The following is a 22,145-nucleotide window of genomic DNA, read 5'->3' on the forward strand; positions in this document are numbered from 1 at the left end:
GCTCTGGATGGAGGGGACGGAGGAGACGAGGCGGAGCAGAGACGTCCTGAGATGTAGTGAGCTACGTCAGTTTTCTTCACAGAGGACAGGGTCAGAGGTCATTCAAAAATGTCCTCCTGGAAAATAGGGTTCTGCAGTTTTTGAGCTTGGTTAGTGTCGTTAGCATTGTCCTTATACGGACAGATAAAACACTTCAGTTTGAGTTGATCATAGTTGTGATGTCATTTCTATATTTACTTTCAGTCTACAGTGGTTTAGCACCACACACTCAGCTGAGAAGTTTAGCCACGCCCACTCAGCCTATAGCTGTCTAGCCATGCCCGCTCAACCTTCAGTAATTTACCCATGCCCACTCAGCCTACAGTAATTTAGCCACACCCATTCAACCAGTAGCAGATTAGCCACGCCCACTCAGCATACAGAAAAATAGCTATGCCCACTTAGTCTACAGTAATTTAGCCACATCCACTCAGTCTACAGAAATTTAGGCATACCTGCTCAGGCTACAGTAATGTAGCCACGCCCACTCCGCCTATAGCAGTTTAGCCATGCCCACTAAGCATAGAGTAATATGGCCATGCCCACTCAGCGTATAGCAGTTTAGCCATGCCCACTACACCTACAGTAATGTAGCCACTCCCACTCATCTTATAGAAGTTTAGCCATGCCCACTGAGCCTAGAGTAATTTAACTATGCCCATTCAGTAGACAGGGATTTAGCCACACCCTCTAATCTTAGAGAAGCATAGTCCCACCCACTCAGCCTACTGTAATTTAGCCAGCCAAGTATTTCATCGTCCTAAGCAGCTTGACTCTCAATGACGCAGTGGTCTGGGCTCTGGGGCAGTCAGTCCATTGTTCTTCTTTTGTTTCCTTTTTCCTCATAACAACTCCATCTCCTAAAACAAGAAGTGTGCCATTTGAAAACGTGGTTTCTCTGGTTTGGCCTTCGTTTCCAGCTCTGGGTCTTTTTTTTTTGTTTTTCCCGCACCTTTTGTGCGAATATAAATTCCCGCGGTGCATTTGCCTTAGAACTGAGTCTAAATTACTGGCCGTTTCCGTGATGAAACGAAAATGGCTTGTAAGAGGGAAATTTAATCAAGGCTCTCTCTCTCTCTCTCTCCCTGTCTGTGTTTGTGAGTGTCTCTCTCTCTCTCTCTCTCTCTCTCTCTGACTTGTTTATAAGATCATAAGCGGTGGTGTGAATTTAAAAGCCCATTACGGTAAGTGAACAGGCGACTCCGTCCGCCGTGCTGGGACGCCTGATTATAAAACCACGTCTGGTCTGAGAAAAATGGACAAGATATTCCATGGATTCATGGGAGAGAGAGAGAGAGAGAGAGAGAGAGAGAGAGAGAGAGAGAGAGAGAGAGAGAGAGAGAGAGATGTGAAATGGTAGGCAATTCTATCAATTGGCTGGGCCCTCGTTTAGGGTGAAAGTGGGTCCTGGCAGCAGAATCAGACAAAATGGGGGCCACTGAACCGCACTCTGCTTGCTGTAATTTAGAGGACCACTTTGTTCTTTAACTCTTCATACCCTCACCCAGTCACACACACTCACCCAGTCACACACACTCACCCAGTCACGCACCCTCACCCAGTCACGCACCCTCACCCAGTCACGCACACTCACCCAGTCACACACATTCACCCAGTCACGCACCCTCACCCAGTCACACACACTCACTCAGTCACGCACCCTCACCCAGTCACTCACACACCTACGAGATTCGACTCCTTTTCACAGGCTGAGGAAGCTCTGCAGGTGGAGATCTGAAGAAGGTGGAGCAGGCTGGACCACCGCTCTGAGGTCCACCACTCTGAGGTCCGATCCCACCATTCTGAGGTCCACCACTCTGAGGTCCGATCCCACCATACTGAGGTCCACCACTCTGAGGTCCACCGCTCTGAGGTCCACCACTCTGAGGTCAGATCCCACCACTCTGAGGTCCACCGCTCTTAGGTCCAATCCCACCGCTCTGAGGTCCACCACTCTGAGGTCCGATCCCACCGCTCTGAGGTCCGATCCCACAGCTCTGAGATCCAATCCCACTGCTCTGAGATCCGATCCCACTGCTCTGAAGTCCAATCCCACTGCTCTGAGGTCCATGGCTCTGAGGTCCGATCCCACAGCTCTAAGACCCAATCCCACAGCTCTGAGGTCTGATCCCACTGCTCTGAGGGCCGATCCCACTCTTCTGAGGTCTGATCCCACTGCTCTGAGGTCCAATCCCACAGCTCTGAGGTCTGATCCCACTGCTCTGAGGTCCACAGCTCTGAGGTCCAATCCCACAGCTCTGAGGTCTGATCCCACTGCTCTGAGGTCTGATCCCACTGCTCTGAGGTCCACCGCTCTGAGGTCCACTGCTCTGAGCTCTGATCCCACTGCTCTGAGGTCTGAACCCACTGCTCTGAGGTCCGATCCCACCGCTCTGAAGTCAAAGCCGGTGACAGACTCGTTTAAGAAGGTCCTGGAAGAGCTGAAGGGCTGCCTCTTTCCTAAAGAGATGAAAGGCTGGAAAAGGTGGATGGGCGTCGACCTGGGACTACTTTTAATTAAAGTTCACATGGCGGGGGGGTGTGTGTGTGTGGGTGTGATTCAGGGTTCTGGAGAAGAGATAAGCTCCTCGCCGTCACAGGGCTCCGAGTGAACTCTCTGTAATGAGCGCGCTCCGAGAGTTAAAGCCAGAGTCCGAGGGGAAATTACGCAGGAGCTGGAGGACAGGGCATTAGCGTTAGCATTAGCATTAGCTTTCCTTTTCTCACGGATTGGGCTCCAGATTGAGCAGGGCTCCATGTTGAGCAGACACTGCTCAACAGAGGCAAATGTTCTGGGTTTTTAAGGTGGAATTGCACAGATAATCGTGCTGAAATTGTGCAAATTTGTAGAATTCATCTTTAGCACATATTTTGCTGCACATTCATCACAATGTCTTTACTCATGGTTTGCCAATTTCTGGAGACTTTTCAGTGGAAGGGCATAGCAAGGTTAGCTAATGCTAGCAGGAACAATGACTGAAGAGTGACCACTTTTATTTTTATTAAATAAAATTTCTCTGTAAAGCACTTTGACGTGCACTTTGTATGAAAGGTGCTATCACAAAGAAATCTGATTGGCCAGCTGATAACAGTGGGCGGGGTTTGAGAGTGAGGCCAAGAGATGGTAAGGAGCGTGCATGAGAATGTGAAAAAAAAAGGGTTTTGATGTTTCTTTTGCCTCCAAAAATTTGTGAAAGCACCCAGAGAGATGTCATGAAACTCTACTCCCACCCCACTCGACACTACCACCCCCATGTTTCACAGGCGTCCATAAAAGTGCTCATTTTAAGGGTGTCCACAAATGTTCGGACACCGGGCGGCGAGTCCACATTTCTGGAAGTTGCCCCTGAAAGTTGCAGTTGTTCTTTTGTGCTCCAGCCTTTCCTTTACCCACTGTTCTTTGAGACTATTAGTGAGACGTGGCCTAATTTATCCTCAGAGGTGACGTACGGGCAGTGGGTCGTAAAACACCATAATTACCCTTCAAAAAACTCAAAGAGAAAATACGCCGGGGCTCATTCCTCTGACGTTAATTAGTCAAACAGTCGAAAACTTCAGGCCGGAAAATCTCCCAGCCGTGAAAACCTAGCACAACCTCCACTGATAATTGGTGTGTGCTTTTGTTATATATATATTTATCTATCTTAAATATATATATATATATATATATAAATATACATTTCAAGTTCAAAGCCCCTGCTCTCTCTCGCTCTTTGTAGGTTAATCAGATGTCGGGTGTCCGTCTCTGGCCTTGTTAGTGCCGATGTTTGTGTAAATCCTTCTCCCTCCATGTTTTATTTTCTAAAATGAAGGGAGTGTGTTCTTTTTGTGATGCAGAACATTGCTGTGAGGATCCGATGGCACTCAGAGATACGGGAGCATCTGTGCCATCAGGTCCTGATGTGACTGAGTTCCTTCCAGCCGTCTGCATCCTTTACACCCCTCTGGTGGACTCTAGGCATTGAGCATGTTGACGTCAAGTTCATGTGCAGCTGCTCTGCCTCTTACTAGAAATTACACTGGGTGTGTGGCTGGAGGTACGTCTGAGGTACAGCAGGATGTCAAAAGTTCCTCTCTCCTGTTTGAATGCACTTTAGGGGGTGGAACACAGGTATGTGGGGGCGGTGCTTCAACTATGATGTCATAATGTAGAGGAGGAGCCATTAATAATATGCTTCACATAAACAGATACCGACAAGAGAGGTGAGTCGAGGAGAGGATATCAGCTAGTACCCAGCAGCGCCACCTTGTGGCCAACTTTGCCGTCATGATTTCAGGGGACTCGAGCCTGAAGTCTTGCAACAAACCCACGACTGTGGCATTAGCTTTTCAGAAGGGTTCTCCGTCCCTTCGTCTCCCTCTGTCCTCCTGTGATCGATGGGGGACGCCATTCTGCCGAGCCTTGGAGATTCTTTATTTTTTCGGACGGGGCCTAATCGATGGAGGCTGCAATTTCTCATATTAACGAGGCAGCGATGCTGACTCGGCTAAATTAAACCCTTCTCCTCCCGCACGACAACACCCCCGCCGCAGGCCCCCCGCCAATCTCTCGCATTCATTTACCTCCCTGGCATTAATTCCCCAAAAGTGAGGAGATAAGTCAACCCCAGGACATTCAAAACACATCCCTCTTAATAGGATACATGCCCCGCACTTGCACCAACCCACCGCTCCCACCCTCAATTCCGTCGGAACGGAACCAGGGTCCACAGTGAATACCTGCTCTTCAGATCAGAGATCTGTTCTGTCCAGCGTAGCCATGCCCCCAACAACTTAGCCCCGCCCACTCCTGCTGAAGTCATAAGGAGTGTGTCACAGCCTTTTTCTTTCCTGGCATCTCCTCCCGTAAACACTAGCCCAGCTCATTCCGATCTCATTCCTCTTCATAATTAACAGAGACGAATGCCCCCCCACCGCCCCCGCTCTGAAGCTAATGAGGGTCCGCAGTGATAGATGCTAACGTTTCCCGAGCTAACGGCCCAACGCCAAACACTTAAACTAAAAATAAATGGGTTCCTCATAAACACTCGTCCCGTTCTCTCCCTTCATTTCACGCCTCGTTCAGCGGGAAGCGAGCGGAAATGAAGCCCCGCTGCGACAAACAAGACGTTTATGGAGGAGCTGCAGAGGAAACACATTTGCACGTGGGCTTCCTGACCTTTAACCTTTAGCATTTAGCTTTTAGCCTTTAGCTTTTAGCTTGAGTGACTTTACACGTCATTTACAAGTGACGGAAGAAACATTATTTGTGTTTTATCAATATTTCTGAAGCATTTCTGTCAAATTGATCTTAATTAAATAAGCCAAATTAACTCTCTCTCTCTCACACACACACACACACACACACACACAGAGTCTTGCTTTCAAGCATTGTGCAGCCAGTACATAGATTTCCGTTCCATTACTGGAGACAGATCTGAGACTCTATCTTTGGCTCTGACCCTGGTTGGGGCAGCACTAGGGGTGCATTATCTAGAACCGATCTTCTGACTCGTGCTTCCCGGGAGCTTGATGCTTGTGTTTGGTTCTCGGTTCTGATTCCACAACAAGCGTCTGTGTCTGTGTTTACAATTCTGTTTTCCTCGTCCTCCCTCAGATCAGACCCCCACAGACCGCGCTGCTGGGGGATTTGTTTATTGTTGAATTTCCCTGCGTTTCCGCTGACGTTAATCTTCCAGATATTATTCTTGTGCCGGAGTGAGAATTTGGACATAGACACTGTTTATAACCCCTCGACATCTCAAACACGGTTTTGGCCGGCTCTCTGCGCTTGGACGTCCGGAGACGGGGAGAATATAAACAACCCTGGGATTAGTTTGTAGATACTGCAGCAGATTGAAGTCGTTGGGTTTGTCTTCCCATTGTTTCCACTGAAATGAAATGTTTTAACCTGGGGGTTGCTCCAATTCTCAACTCCTCTGTGTTTTAGATCTTATTGGAGCGTTGCTGTGAGGATTTGATGGCATACAGCCACGTTAAATCAAACTAGAGACGTTGGATGGCGACTGTAAGAAAAACCAAAGCCCCATAACAAATTACAGCTCTGTTTCTGTGACTCTTCTTCAGGTTCCTGACAGATTTGGGTTAATAGCGCCACCAGTGGATGGGAGCTCAATTTTTGGGCGCTTTTTTTGTGGGTGGAACTTCCAACGCTCTCCTCTAGGCCACGTTTGGCACTGAGCTACTTCAAGTTGGACGTTAAGTTTAGAGAAAGTCTGTAATCGCAGTCAAAGCTGAAAAACACAACAACATTTAACACTTTAATTAAAGCCTTATATAAAAAATTAGCTTGATTACTTTAATTCAACGTGTCCCATTTTTCATGTCTGTGTTAAGGCTGGTCTAAAGCCAGATCCAAGGCGGACCTGCACTCCTTGGGATGAGAAGATGCTCTTAAAGGCCTGAATCTGGTGCCTGGGTGTGTGTGTGTGTGTGTGTGGATAGATGTGCGCATAAAAAGACAAGAATTTGCAGATTAGCGCTGGCTGAAAAGCAGGGCTTTTATCATGGAGCAAAATATCACATTAAAAGCGGCCTATTGACCTTCCATGGAGGGCTTTTGTGGCCATAAATCGACTTTTCCCGACAGCGGAGAAGACTTATTAAAAAATATGAAAGGAGGAGCGCTAGCATGAGCCCATTATGTAACCGTAATATAGAGCTCATGCATATACACACGCAGTTTAATAAAGCGGCAGATCAGGTGTAAAAGACCGTCTGGCCGTTTCAGAGCTCAGATAAGCCGCGGGTCGACACTGGGGCCACAGCGTTTGCCTTTAGAGTCAGAACCAGCCGCTGCTGTGAGGGAGAAATGCTTACTCGGGGCTTCTGTCCATTTTCAATAACAGCTTTGATCAGCGTGAGATAGACGCTGGAGGAACAGGACCGCTGTGGTTCTGGTGCAGGTTTAAGGCGGTCTGAGGTGGTTAATACTTGCTTGTGCTGGTCTACAATGATTTGTATTAGTCTGGTGTTGTTTATGTTCATCTGGTGTGGGTGTGTATTGATCTGGTGTTTTTTTGTTTTTGTTGTTATACTGGTGTGGTGGTGGTGGTGGTGGTGGTAGATATTTGTTTATATTTGTCTAATGTTGGTTTATATTGGTTTAGCGCTGATTTAATTTTGTTTATTTTAGTCTGGTATTGGTTAATGTTTTATATTGGTTTTGTATTGGTTTATTTAGGTTTATATTGGCCTGGTGATTATTTGTAGTTGTTAATTTTGGTCTAGTGTTGGTTTATATTTGTTTATATTGGTTTATTGTTGATTGATATTTGTATATTTTGGTCTGATGATGGTTTATATTTTGCTTAAATTGGTCTATCATTGGTTTATATTGTTTATTTTGATCTGGTTTTGGTTTATATTTGTTTAAATTTGTCTAATGTTGGTTTACATTTGTTTAAATTTGTCTGGTTTTGTTTTCTATTTGTTTAAATTTGTCTGGTGTTGAATTCTATTTGTTTAAATTTGTCTAGTGTTGGATTCTATTTGTTTCAATTTGTCTGGTGTTGGTTTCTATTTGTTTAAATTTGTCTAGTGTTGGATTCTATTTGTTTAAATTTGTCTGGTGTTGATTTATATTTGTTTAAATTTGTCTGGTGTTGGATTCTATTTGTTTAAATTTGTCTGGTGTTGATTTATATTTGTTTAAATTTGTCTAGTGTTGGATTCTATTTGTTTAAATTTGTCTGGTGTTGATTTATATTTGTTTAAATTTGTCTGGTGTTGGATTCTATTTGTTTAAATTTGTCTGGTGTTGATTTATATTTGTTTAAATTTGTCTAGTGTTGGATTCTATTTGTTTAAACTTGTCTGGTGTTGGATTCTATTTGTTTAAATTTGTCTGGTGTTGGTTTCTATTTGTTTAAATTTGTCTAGTGTTGGATTCTATTTGTTTAAATTTGTCTGGTGTTGATTTATATTTGTTTAAATTTGTCTGGTGTTGGATTCTATTTGTTTAAATTTGTCTGGTGTTGGATTCTATTTGTTTAAATTTGTCTGGTGTTGGATTCTATTTGTTTAAATTTGTCTAGTGCTGGATTCTATTTGTTTAAATTTGTCTGGTGTTGATTTCTATTTATTCATATTTGTCTGGTGTTGGTTTCTATTTGTTTAAATTTGTCTGGTGTTGGTTTCTATTTGTTTATATTTGTCTAGTGTTGGTTTCTATTTTTTTCTATTTGTCTGGTGTTGGATTCAATTTGTTTGAATTTGTCTGTTGTTAGTTTTTATTTGTTTAAATTAGTCTGGTGTTAGTTTCTATTTGTTTAAATTTGTCTGGTGTTGGTTTCTATTTGTTTCTATTTGTCTGGTGTTGGATTCAATTTGTGTGAATTTGTCTGTTGTTAGTTTTTATTTGTTTAAATTTGTCTGGTGTTGGTTTCTATTTGTTTCTATTTGTCTGGTGTTGGTTTCTATTTGTTTCTATTTGTCTGGTGTTAGTTTCTATTTTGGCGGCACGGTGGCGCAGCAGGTAGTGTTGCAGTCATGCAGCTCCAGGGGCCTGGAGGTTGTGGGTTCGATTCCAGCTCCGGGTGACTGTCTGTGAGGAGTTGGTGTGTTCTCCCCGTGTCCACGTGGGTTTCCTCCGGGTGCTCCGGTTTCCTCCCACAGTCCAAAAACACACGTTGCAGGTGGATTGGCGACTCGAAAGTGTCCGTAGGTGTGAGTGTGTGAGTGAATGTGTGTGTGCTGTGTTGCCCTGTGAAGGACTGGCGTCCCCTTCAGGGTGTATTCCCGTCTTGCTCCCGATGATTCCAGGTAGGTTCTGGACCCCCCGCGACCCTAAATTGGATAAGCGGTTACAGATAATGGATGGATGGATGGATGGATATTTTCTATTTGTTTATATTTGTCTGGTGTTGGATTCCATTTGTTTATATTTGTCTGGTGTTGGATTCTATTTGTTTAAATTTGTCTGGTGTTGGTTTCTAATTGTTTATTTTGTCTGATGTTGGTTTATATTTGTTTATATTTGTCTGGTGTTGGATTCCATTTGTTTAAATTTGTCTGGTGTTGGATTCTATTTATTCATATTTGTCTGGTGTTGGTTTCTATTTGTTTAAATTTGTCTGGTGTTGGTTTCTATTTGTTTATATTTGTCTAGTGTTGGTTTCTATTTTTTTCTATTTGTCTGGTGTTGGATTCAATTTGTTTGAATTTGTCTGTTGTTAGTTTTTATTTGTTTAAATTTGTCTGGTGTTAGTTTCTATTTGTTTAAATTTGTCTGGTGTTGGTTTCTATTTGTTTCTATTTGTCTGGTGTTGGATTCAATTTGTGTGAATTTGTCTGTTGTTAGTTTTTATTTGTTTAAATTTGTCTGGTGTTGGTTTCTATTTGTTTCTATTTGTCTGGTGTTGGTTTCTATTTGTTTAAATTTGTCTGGTGTTGGTTTCTATTTGTTTATATTTGTCTAGTGTTGGTTTCTATTTTTTTCTATTTGTCTGGTGTTGGATTCAATTTGTTTGAATTTGTCTGTTGTTAGTTTTTATTTGTTTAAATTTGTCTGGTGTTAGTTTCTATTTGTTTAAATTTGTCTGGTGTTGGTTTCTATTTGTTTCTATTTGTCTGGTGTTGGATTCAATTTGTGTGAATTTGTCTGTTGTTAGTTTTTATTTGTTTAAATTTGTCTGGTGTTGGTTTCTATTTGTTTCTATTTGTCTGGTGTTGGTTTCTATTTGTCTGGTGTTAGTTTCTATTTTGGCGGCACGGTGGCACAGCAGGTAGTGTTGCAGTCACGCAGCTCCAGGGGCCTGGAGGTTGTGGGTTCGATTCCAGCTCCGGGTGACTGTCTGTGAGGAGTTGGTGTGTTCTCCCCGTGTCCACGTGGGTTTCCTCCGGGTGCTCCGGTTTCCTCCCACAGTCCAAAAACACATGTTGCAGGTGGATTGGCGACTCGAAAGTGTCCGTAGGTGTGAGTGAATGTGTGTGTGTGCTGTGTTGCCCTGTGAAGGACTGGCGTCCCCTCCAGGGTGTATTCCCGCCTTGCGCCCAATGATTCCAGGTAGGCTCTGGACCCCCCGCGACCCTAAATTGGATAAGCGGTTACAGATAATGGATGGATGGATGGATGGATATTTTCTATTTGTTTATATTTGTCTGGTGTTGGATTCTATTTGTTTAAATTTGTCTGGTGTTGGTTTCTAATTGTTTATTTTGTCTGATGTTGGTTTATATTTGTTTATATTTGTCTGGTGTTGGATTCCATTTGTTTATATTTGTCTGGTGTTGGTTCTATTTGTTTATATTTGTCTAGCTTTGGTTTATATTTGTTTAAATTTGTCTAGTGTTGGTTTCTAATTGTTTATTTTGTCTGATGTTGGTTTATATTTGTTTATAACCATTAGTTTGGTTTAGTGCTAAATTATATTTATTTATATTGGTCTGGTGTAGGTTAATATTTTATGTCGGCTGTGTATCGGCTATGTATGTATTTGTTTGTCTGGTGTTTGTTTATATTTGTCTGGTGTTGGTTTATATTTGTTTATATTTGTCTAGTATTAGGTTTTATTTGTTTACATTGGTTTGTTTATATTTGTCTGGTGTTGGTTTATTCATGTTTTTATTGGTCCTGGGTTTGTTCGTAATAATTGTTCTAAGACAATCTACAGTGTCCTGTGAAGGTGTAGTGTTGCTTTATTATAAACACCAGCTTTGTAGATCCACTAAACTGACGTGATTAACTGATGCAGAAAACGTGATGTGATGAAAATGGAGATCTTTTTGTTTGTTTTTACTGCAACAGTTCACTAGTTTTGTTGGTGACCTGCAGTACCTGTCTGTACTGTTTTTATCAAGCACTCCTGGTATTTTCATTCCCCACACTATGTAGGTACATATATAGAAAATGTTGGACTAAATTCAGCGGATGCTGAAATCCAGCGTCACTTTCAGAACAGGGGCCTGCGTCTCGCGTTTTTACTCCATTTTCATCGGTCGGCCGCTGGACCTGAAGGTTATGAGAGCTGACGTTTTCACTCCCAGAGCAGTGAAATGCCTACAGGGCGATAAAGGCCAGTTTCGGCTGTGGATTCGTGGAAAAAAGGCAGAAATAGAGAGAGTGATGGAGGGAGGGAAGGATGGAGGCGGAAGGAGGGGGGGGGGTGCAGGAGCGGAGGGGTTCTGGAAGGTGGCAACATTTGCGTGTAGCGTGGCGGAGGAAAGGTTTGGAGTGGAAAACGAACAGTTCACCGATTTACAGCAAAACTCCGGGTGTTTCATCATGTGGAAGTTGGGCGTCCAGTTTCTTGTTATCTCGGCCGGCCCCCCACTGCCGGACCCTCGCTCCACTTCAAAGCCTCCTCCATCAGACACAGTCCAGAGCTCCGCTGAGGCACACCAGACGTTAGCTTGAGCGCTAGGCTAGATTTTGGCGCTTGTGTGTTAGCTGTCACATGAGAGAGAGGAAGATTCCTTTCTTCTTGAAGTGGAAGCGGGAAAGAGGATATTAAAGAGTTGATTCGGGGGGAAATCTTGGGAATATTTGAGGTTTGGGAATAAACATTTCAGTATCTGAAAATGAAAATGGAATATTTATAGATTAAAAGCTGCCAACTGGAGATAAATTACTCTAAAAATGGACCGGAAAGACAGTTTTATCTGAAACTTTCTACTTGTAGCAGCAGTTGAAACAGTGAGTAAACAGCGAGTGAAGAGTTTATTGGACGCTGTATTCATTATGAGCTCAATCAGGAAAAAGCTGCAGAAGACTGTGAAGGATTTGTTCTGTTTGGATTATGTACACTTCATATTTTGTTGAATACATTTTTTGTTACAATTATACAGTACACAAAAATGCTTTAAGACTCATACCTACACTAATTATACGTACTCTTATTTCACAGTTAATAACAATGCATTCGATGTGTCTGGGTAGAAAGGGCCATGCTGTTCTTTCATTGGCTAGGACTTCAGGAGCTGGTCTCAAGGCCTTAAACATTATAGTGAAGTGACAGAGGAATCGACAAATAGTGACCGGATGGATGTATTCATTAGAAACAACTTTATTAGCTCCCCAAACACCACACATGCACACTTTCTCCTGCCCGAAGTGTGATTTTAAAAAGCACTCGGACAGAAGATGAAAGTCATTGCCATGGCGACCATGCACTCCAAAAAAAGAAGAGAAATTCGAGCTTAAGATTCCTTTCATTTTGCTCAATTATGAAATTGAACCATTTAAGAAAAATAAAAAAAGCTTGCTGCGATATCGCGGCTGGTGAATAATGGAGAAATTACACGGAGCGAAAGTAATTTCTTTCCTTTCTTTCTCTCTCCCTCTCACTCGCTCTTTCTCATCCTCTTTCAGCCTTCCACAACAAAAGTCTGGTCAAGGATTCTGAGCGCCTCTTCATTCTTACGGAGGATTAATAAAGCTGTCCACCAGTTCTCCGTAATAACTCCAACTTCATTAGACCAGGCAAAATTAGGAGCAAGGAAAGGAATGCTAATTAATTAGCAGGAGCTTTCAGTGCTAACAGGCTCACGCAGGGAAATGGAGGACGCTCCGCGGCTGAACGGAACGCCATTCTGGGCAATTTCTGTTTGAGGGGATGACAGTGACTCTAAAGCCCTGGTCTGATGCAGTGTTAAAGTTTACTGATTAAGGGCACAGTTCAAATGTGCTTTGTTGTTATGTCCAGCCCCGGCCATTTTACAGAAGAGCTCACCTTCTGGTTTATAAAGGTTTATTTTTGACCTAATAACTGATGTATGTCCGGGACAGGAGCAGATCAGCTGAGACAGCATCATTCTGGTGGTTGATTGTGGTTAATGTGACTTCTGATGTTCCAAAATTGTTCCACTGCATGGTACCTACTCTACTGACCTCTACTGGACTGTACTATCTGGTGTTGTCTCTAGCCCCATCTCTAAGTGGGCTTTGGAAACCACAACAACGGCGGTGGTAACGTTAAGCGGTGTGTACTCATGGTGTATCGGCGTGTTGTTGTTGTTTGGGACTGAACACAGCTCCGTCATCAGTTCAGACAGATCAGTAGAGTTTGTTCCTTCCTTGTTGCAGCGTCCAGCTCTCGCTGGATTCTTTCGTCGGCCACCGATCCAAGGAGCGTTTGAACCTCTTCAAAAGACCACGGCGTCATTTTACGAGCTGCCGTCGTGAGTCGGATAAAAACAAACGTGATCTCTGCTGCAGCTGCAGATTTTACAGATGGAGAGTTGGTGCTGGTCGTCTGCGTTGCGTGGCGTAGAGTGACGACTCTCTCTGGACAATCAGCGCTCTGCAAGGTTTACACGCCACGGTTTAGTCCCTACTCGACTCTGAACCACGAGAGAACAGCCACTAAACAAGAACCCGCTTCCAGAACCAGATTCACCTGGTGAAGAAGCAGAAAGAACAAGTCGAGTCGAGTTGGGGCCTTTTGTTCATTAATTTATTTTTCAGAGACTCACATGATATCGATATCTACTTGAGTTTTCTTTAAAACGCCTCTCAGAAATGAAAGAAATACGACGCACTCCTAAAATCTCAGTACAGCAATCTGCGGGTAAATATCAGAGCTGCTATTTTTCAGTGAATCCAGAATAAAGTTCCTGATTCTCCCATCAGTCACAACTCAACTTCATGCTTCTTAAACAGCAGGGAGATGCTTTGAGACATATCTGAGCTCCTGAATGCAGTGCACCTATCTATTTCTCTCCTATTTCTCCTCCTTTCTCTCCAGTCTATCACTCATGCTTGCCTGCATAGCTCCGTGTCCTGGTCATCATCGGTGTGTGTGTGTGTGGGGGGGGGGGGGTGAAAGGACTGAGACATGTTGCCTTCTCTTCAGAACGACACTGGCTCCCGCTGGGTCTCTGTGCTGCCGTCTTTCACACTTCACTGACCACTAACCAACATTCAGGGAGAGCGTCTGTATTCAGAGACAGAGGGAGACAGAGGGAGACAGAAGGAGACAGAGAACACAGGTGAGGAAAGACTCCCAGAAGAAATGTGAAGGATGTATCTCTAAAAGGAGACACACCTGCTCAGGAAAGTGTTCCACTTCACGGCAGATACAGTCTCTACTCTTCAGGTTTGGAGCTTGCAGTTTGGATTTGATGGCATTCAGCCTTGGAAGCATTTGTAAATGCAGGTGCTGACAACCCAGAGAATCAACCCAGAGAATGCAGCTCTGCTGCTCCAGCTGCACGGCTTTACACTTCTGTAGCCTTCACTTGGCATTGAGCTTGACTTCAAAATTATGAAATGTCGCAGGTGCATTTTTCAGGCCAAAAGGCATTGCATGATATTCATATTGAGCTGAAATGTTCTCGACGTTCTTCTCTACTGAGCTTCAGAAATTGAAATGTACAGTTCGTCTGCCATTAACTGTCCCACAGACACATATTCTCCAGGGACAGGGGACTTGTTTAGCTCTGTATTTCATATTTGACTAAAAGAGCCCTTGTTCTGCTGTCGGTGAGCAGCGCTGCAGCATTCACTGACGTTGCCTCATAATTATCTTCGGAGGAGGAAAAATAATTAGCAGCCGAGACACCCACGAAGGCCACCCTCGCATCAGCTACCTGAGCGTTTCTGAAATCCTCAGCGCGCCGCTGCGCTACAGCACTTCCCCCGGCTCCGAGAGTCCTGTCGCTTTGCATTTAGCCTTGCTTTGGTAAACAGCTCTTTTGAAATGTATTTGCAGTTTGTGTGTGTGTGTGTGTGTGTGTGTGTGTTCTAGCACGTGTCTGTTTGTTCTGAGTGTGGTCAATCTCCGACTTACTCACTGAATCAAAGTCGAGACGACCTCCAAAGCAATTGTCTGGCTTCTTTTTTTTTTCTGAATCCAGCCGACGAGTGGAGGGAAGGGTAATGGACGTTGAGAGGAATTTCACTTCTGTTTGCTTTTTCATGAACAAAGCTGTGCGCTGTATCTTCAGGCGTCATTAAAGGCCCATCCGAGTCCATTTGCTTGGAGAATGCCACTAGGGTCAAGACATGTTGCATCATGGTGTTTTTTTTGTCCGTTTTGTGAGAATGAAGCCAAACAAAACACAAACAATGCGAGCCAAGATGAGCCTCTCGAGATTCTTCACGGCTGTTAAATGAGGCTTAAAAAGCCCTTTCAGTAAAGCCTTTTGAGTGAAGGTAAATACCCCTGAGACGTGTGTGTGTGTGTGTGTTGCATAATGCCATCAAACATCAATAAACACATAAAACACACTGCAATAAATGTGCACAAACAGACGTGTTTACAGTCCAAACATTTATCCATAATCACCCGCAGTCTACATGAAGAATAGCAAGTGAAATAATTAGTGCATTCGCCATTTCACGCTCCATAGAGCATTCCTCCTATCACATAGGGGGCAGCCTTGTTTAAAATAGGGTTCAGTTTGGACTCTCTCTTAATCTATTTATCAGATTAATATTTGTTACATGAGAAAATATCACGGGAGAAAATGACAAAGGAATATAGCACTGGGATTCAGCTGCTTTCAGCACCTGTTCCTTTAAATGATAATGAGCCGCTCGCTGTTCACCCCGACCCCGAGCACACAGCAGTGAGGAGCGAGGAGCAGAAGCTCTGGTTTTTAGCCGTTTTCACTCTGTTCTCTTTCTTCTCCGTTTTTACTCAGTGCTCTTATTTCTCCGCGCTCGTTGTGTCTGTTTTGCTGAGTTTAACCTCATCTTTGTGCTTTCACATAAACACGGGTCCATCGCTGTGATTGGACAGACTCAGACGAGGGGGCGGGGCCTTTCTAAAGTCTCTGCACATGAAATCAGAAGCACACACGGCTCGTTTTCGGACTTGGGCATCACACAGAAAACGGACTGGGCGGAGTCTCAGTATTGTTTCACAGTGTGAGGGTTGGTGGCCTCCAGATTAATGCGCACATCACTGAGAAATTGATTTCTTCATAAAATGTCCCCCTTTAAGTCCATCACAGAAAAACGACAACGATAAGAAGAGCAGATGAAATATAGAAATTAAGTCCCATGTTCCCTTCTGTCAACAAACTGGGGCTCTCATCTAAAGTCTTCAGAGAGAGCGAGAGAAGCATCAATAGTCCTCTATTTTATTAAAAGTGCCATCGCCATCATCTGCAGCCTGAGCTGAACCCGTAAGAACTTCCATGCCATCTCAGAGACGAGTGCATTAGCCGAATGAGGCCAGAGCAGCAGCCCAAGGAAAGGAAAAACAGGTCTGGAAGAGTCCTCAGCCACATGCCAGCGTCAAAAAGTGTGTCATGGTCTACAGTGTTTCCCCTGCTCTAACACACCTGATTTGTGGTGGAACGCCCTGAGAGGAAGGGTAGGACTGTGATTGGTTCTCTCGGGAACTGTTCTTGTGGGTCACTCCGATACCATCTTTCATACCTCTGTGATTGGTAACCCACATTCAAACTAGTGTTGGTGTGTGTGTGTGTGTGTGTGAGAGATACTTTACACAGTGTCCTGCATTCCTGATTCCACATTCAACTTCTGTAAGTGCTTACTCCTAATCAGGGCCTTGGAGGGTCCTGTTTCTCCCTGTAACCGACACTCTGTATCTGAAGATACACTTCCAGATATTTCCCCTTGAGAAGAAATTATACAAAGTCCACAACTGGACCTTAAGCCCGCACAGGAGCACTGAAGGTGCCATCTATATTGTCTTGATCTCTTTCCCAGTTTCCAGTGGGTGGGCTTAAGACTGAATGCCACTGCTGTGGACCCAGAGTGGGGTTGAGTTATGGCTCCCAGTGACAGGGTCTTTGGTGAGATTGATACGTCCAGAGAAGAAATGAGTCCACTCTGGGAATGTGGAAACTGTTATTCAATCCCTGCCCTCGAGCTGCTGGAGCCCTGACACTAGACCCGGTCCCTTGACTCTGAGCCAGTGAGGATAGATGCTTCCATTTACTCTCAACACAACTGCTCTTCTTTCACACAGATCAAAGCCCTGTTCTGATTGGATTAGTTCATCAGGTCAGTGACTTAGATATTCTGGTTCACGTTGCGAAAGTGCTTGAAGTATATCTTGTGCATGATATAGATTAATGACACTTTTCCACTGCAGGGTTCCTACTCTACTCTCTGCATGGCTTTCCTCCTCCTCCCCCAGGTGAATCAGGTCCTGGTTCTGGAAGCGGGTTCTTGTTTAGTGGCTGTTCTCTCGTGGTTCAGAGCGAGTCGAGTAGGGACTAAACCGTGGCGTGTAAACCTTGCAGAGCGCTGATCGTCCAGAGAGAGTCGTCACTCTACGCCACGCAACGCAGACGACCAGCACCAACTCTCCATCTGTAAAATCTCCAGCTGCAGCAGAGATCACGTTTGTTTTTATCCGACTCACGACGGCAGCTCGTAAAATGACGCCGTGGTCTTTTGAAGAGGTTCAAACGCTCCTTGGATCGGTGGCCGACGAAAGAATCCAGCGAGAGTTGGACGCTGCAACAAGGAAGGAACAAACTCTACTGATCTGTCTGAACTGATGACGGAGCTGTGTTCAGTCCCAAACAACAACAACAACACGCCAATACACTCTAGAGCTCCTAAAAAGAAGAAAGATCAATAAGGCTTGACCTTGGCTTTCTTGCTTTGATTGTGGTGAAGAAAACCTAAGCAATCATCCGTCTAAAATAGATTTCCAAACATACGTCCCAAAATCTGCATTGTTATTCTTTCAGGACACAGTTTGAATCATCCACATCTTCTATTTGAAACAGTCTTTCTACTTTCAGGGACTTTCAGAGTGCTCTCAATTTATTTGGCCTTGGGCGGACCTGGAAGGAGGGGATTTAAGAGCGCCCCCTACCGCTTGAGTCTGGTTCTGTTCACGGCACCCCAGGAGGTGGACAACCTCTGGATTAGAAGGGGCTGAATGCATCCAGGAAAGCTTTAAAAGCTGCTATTACAGGAGCTGAATGGGGTGAGCGTTGGGGGGTCGAAATGGGTCTGGGCGAGTTTTTGTCGCGGCGATGGTTGATGTGAAAAGAAAAGACGGACAGAGTGTGGTGGGCTCATCAAAGGTCAGAGGCATTAGTCACGCGTCGTATAAAAGAGCTCTCTGAAAGTTTCAGGTAGCCGGCCTGGTGTTTAGCCTGATCTGTAACCGTGACTCACTCGTCTCGCCTGAGTCACTGGACGGCGCTCGATGCCAGTGAAAGTTTTTAAAAGTGTCTCTGAGCATGTGGCGGAGTGTGGAAGAGGGAAAGGTCTGAAGTGAGTAAAAGTGAACGTGGAGGTGGTAGGATCCTGAAATGTTACTGAAATGATACTGAAAATAAGTATATCACAGGTACGTTTGAACTGGGTACATCTGTAATCTGAAAGATCGAAATCTGAAGTTTTATAATTTACTATCTTCAGATTCGCTTTCTCCACCTTGTCAGGGAGTCTCTCCCAATCCCACACATCGCACTTTCACCTGAGACCAACCAACCCCCGATACCAGATGCATTTGGGCCTAATCTGTGTCACTTTTGGCACTTACGGCAAGTGTTGTGTGGACCAGACATGGTTCAAATCAAATCAAATCTATTTATATAGCGCCTTTTACAACTGCCGTTGTCACAAAGCAGCTTCACATAGTTTCAGAACAAAACATTTCAATCAAAGCCCAATGGGAGCAGCTGAAGGCGACAGCAGCAGGAAAAACTCCCTCGAGGCTGGAGGAAGAAACCTTGGGAGAAACCAAGACTCACAAAGGGGATCCATCCTCCTCTGATCAAACTACTGATAGAAATTTATATTATCACCAATTAAGTGTCATTATGCTACAATAATAATATTCTGGGGACATAATAATAGTGCACCAGATTGTAGGCATCAGTCAGAGTGTTGCTGATCTGAGTCCATTTCTACCTCAAATACCTGTAGTTGATCAGTGTAGTTGATCAGTGTAGCTGATCAGTGTAGCTGATCAGCGTAGTTGATTGGCGTAGTTGATCGGCGTAGTTGATCAATTGATCAGTGTAGTTGATGATGGTGAGTGGTCAGAGGCTGGCAGCAGTAGATGGATGTGACCAGCTGGTCTGGTCTGGTCTGGTCTAGTTTGGTCTGGTCTGGTCTAGTCTGGTCTTGTCTTGTCTTGTCTTGTCTTGTCTTGTCTGGTCTGGTCTGGTCTGGTTTGGTCTGGTCTGGTCTGGTCTGGACCGCAGGGGAATCCAGCAAACAATCCTCCATCAGTGGGCTGTCATTTTACTCAGAAAACAGTAAAGAGCAGTTAGTTTGGTTGAGTGCAGTAGAAAAGCGGATGTGAATATCCTCATTAGAGTAGTGACAGATCTGACTGTAACAGACGGGGAGGAGGGAACCCAGAGGGAACACAGACATTACAGCGTCCTCAGACGACGGGTCAAATCGGTCGAGTTGATCCAGATGTCGTCCACATCCCAGCTGCTTCTTTCCCAGCTGTGAACAACTTAATACACTGGAGGAGAATGCAAACTGCTCATATCTGTCACATCAGGTGATAGACGCCCATACTAGGGATTAGGAAATGCCAATCCCTCCAACCGTGTTAGCTGAGGAAACACAGAGGATGGAACCATCAAACTCCAACCTTTAGTCCACTGCACCCCTCAATTTTGAATGTGATCTGATGCTGTTCCCAAACTTGGAGATGCATCCCATCTTTTCCGGGTGGTACCAGCTGACACATTAAAGCTGAAGCACTGTTCTGTCCACAAACTGGACAAATGTACCCCATTTTACTTACAGTTAAGATGAGTTTGTGGTGATTAGGTCAGGTTCAGATTGCTCTTGACTGCTTCAGCAAGCGGAAACTCATTAAACATATTGGGGTCATACATGAAGAAATATCTGACGTTCTTCATGTGTGGAACTAGCCACGGTTCTCCTCCCCCACCCAGTCCTAACCCTTTGTCTCATCTCCAAACTCAGAGCAGTTTTGCCTTGCGATGAATCAGATGCTGCCAATTGCAGACGATTACGAGTCTAAAGCCAGGAATAACCTTTAATAAGAGTTTTGGAATGCTACCTTGATTTGAGCATCGCTACACACTGTTCACACTGTTCCTATGATGAGGAATGATTCAGAGTCCAGCTGATATGTGTGTGTGTGTGTGTGTGTGTGTGTGTGTGACTTGAAAGAGACAGGTTCATAAACGCAAGTGTGGGATTAGCGAGAAGAAATTCCATCAATCCACTTTTTCATTGAGATGAGAACACGGAGGATCTTCTGGGAATCGTGGATGGGAACACGTCTAGGACTCTCTCCCACACACTCACACACATTCTACCTCTATCATGGACACACACACACACACACACACCGCGGATGACGGAAGAGGGGTTTATTCGGAGGAGAAATGAAAGGAGGAATGTGATCACCATCAGATGATTGGGGTGGAATGAGGTTTCATTTTCACTGCTATCCTCTAAATGGTCAGTAAGTGGGTTTTTTTTTTTTTTTTGTGGCTGGATTCATGCGTCACACAATTTGCTCCAGTTAGGATCATTCCCGTACAAACTGCTCATGAGCAAAGACGTTAGAACTGTGTCCTTTTATCGTTCTCAAACGAGCTGGTTCTCACCAAAATTCTTGGCCAAAATTGAGGTCATGGGACAATTTTTAGGTCCAAAAATAGGAGTGTGGTGTGTTCTCCCTGTGTGTGTGAGGGTTTCCTCTGCTGTCCTCACACAGTCCACACACACGTTGGTAGGTGGAGTGACTGGGTGAGTGTGTGAAGTGGTTACTTTAAGAGCCGTGTACCAGCACGTGATGTGCCTCTGCGGCCCCAGAGGGTGAGGAAGCTGAAATTAGAACACCCCTCTCTGTTGATTGCTGACTTTTCCTCTGAGCCTGAGGTGCCTGCCTCTGTTTGAGTCTCTCGACACGTTTAATTAGCGACGCCTCTTTAATATTTGACCCGGAGTCAGCGTTTAGCGGCTCTTCCTCTCTGTCCACAGGTGATATTTCACAGCATTTCGTAATGACTTTTGAATGCCGAGGCTTTCAAAATTTTTATGTTGAATAACTCGTCTCGACTGGGGAAAACAAGCTTGACTCTGCATCTTTAGCGTTGGAGGGTGTGGATCAGACACAGCAGTGCTGGAGTGCCACCTGTAGCCCACCACACAGCGCGCAGAACGAGATGGAGATTACATCTACAAGCTGGACCAACGAGGGTTTAAACACTCCAGGACTCACTGCTGTGTCTGATCCACTTGTACAAGCACGGCATACAGCAGTGTCAGTGTCGCCGCACCTTCTCTGTGTGTGTATAAAGTATACAGAGCAACAGATGGACTACAGCCTGTGGAGCCAAGAGACTCCTGAAATATCTGATTAAAGCTTTCTCTAGCAGCATGGTAAACAGTGGGCCTCTGCTACACACACACACACACACACACACCCAAGATAAAAACAAACCTGACCTCAAAAGCCCATGCTTTGTTCGCAAAAAGTAACTCCATGACTTTAATCTTTTATTAATGCACTGTGGACTCCAAGTGTGTGTGTGTGTGTGTGTGTGTGTGTGTGGCTCTCTCTCCCTCTGTGTGTGTGTAAAATAACTTCATTGCCCCCAAACAGGCCACAATAAATAACAGTGTTGAGCTGCTTTTAAAAAGAAATGACCTAAACCATGAAGCATGGCTTGTTCTTAATGTTGTGGTCAGAGCAGGTCTTGTGGGGTCTTCCTGACCTCAGGGTCCTGGGGCCCACGGCTACAGCGGCACACACTGCTGAAAGAGTTAATGCAGCTCTGACAGAAAGGGTGAGAACACACAGGTCACTAGGTATCGCTCATGGGGTGGGGACTAAGGTCTGTTTCACTGGGGCCTTGGGAACGTTAAGCCAGGGTCTGTCTGGTTCAGTTAGGGTTAGGCTAAGTATGATACTGCTCCCTCTTGCACTTCACAGAGCACAGTGGGGCTTGTACCTCTCCGGTGGAGGTGTAACACCGGGTATGGGGACGTCTGGCTCATGTGTAGCTGCTCTTGCCTTCAGGCTTGTCAATGGGGGCAGGATGACTGGCCTGTCTCCATGGTTACGGAGAGTGGACGCCACATTGTGTTGCACGGCGCCGTGTTAGAGACGGATTAAAAAGATGGTGAAGACGTTAAAGATGTTGTCGGGGTGAAGTTTCAGAGCCGGCAGCAGAACAGCAACACCCCGGAGATGGGGTCCAGATACAGCCTTATCCCGACA

Source organism: Hoplias malabaricus, chromosome 2 (assembly GCF_029633855.1).
Source record: "Hoplias malabaricus isolate fHopMal1 chromosome 2, fHopMal1.hap1, whole genome shotgun sequence".
Lineage (NCBI taxonomy): Eukaryota > Metazoa > Chordata > Actinopteri > Characiformes > Erythrinidae > Hoplias > Hoplias malabaricus.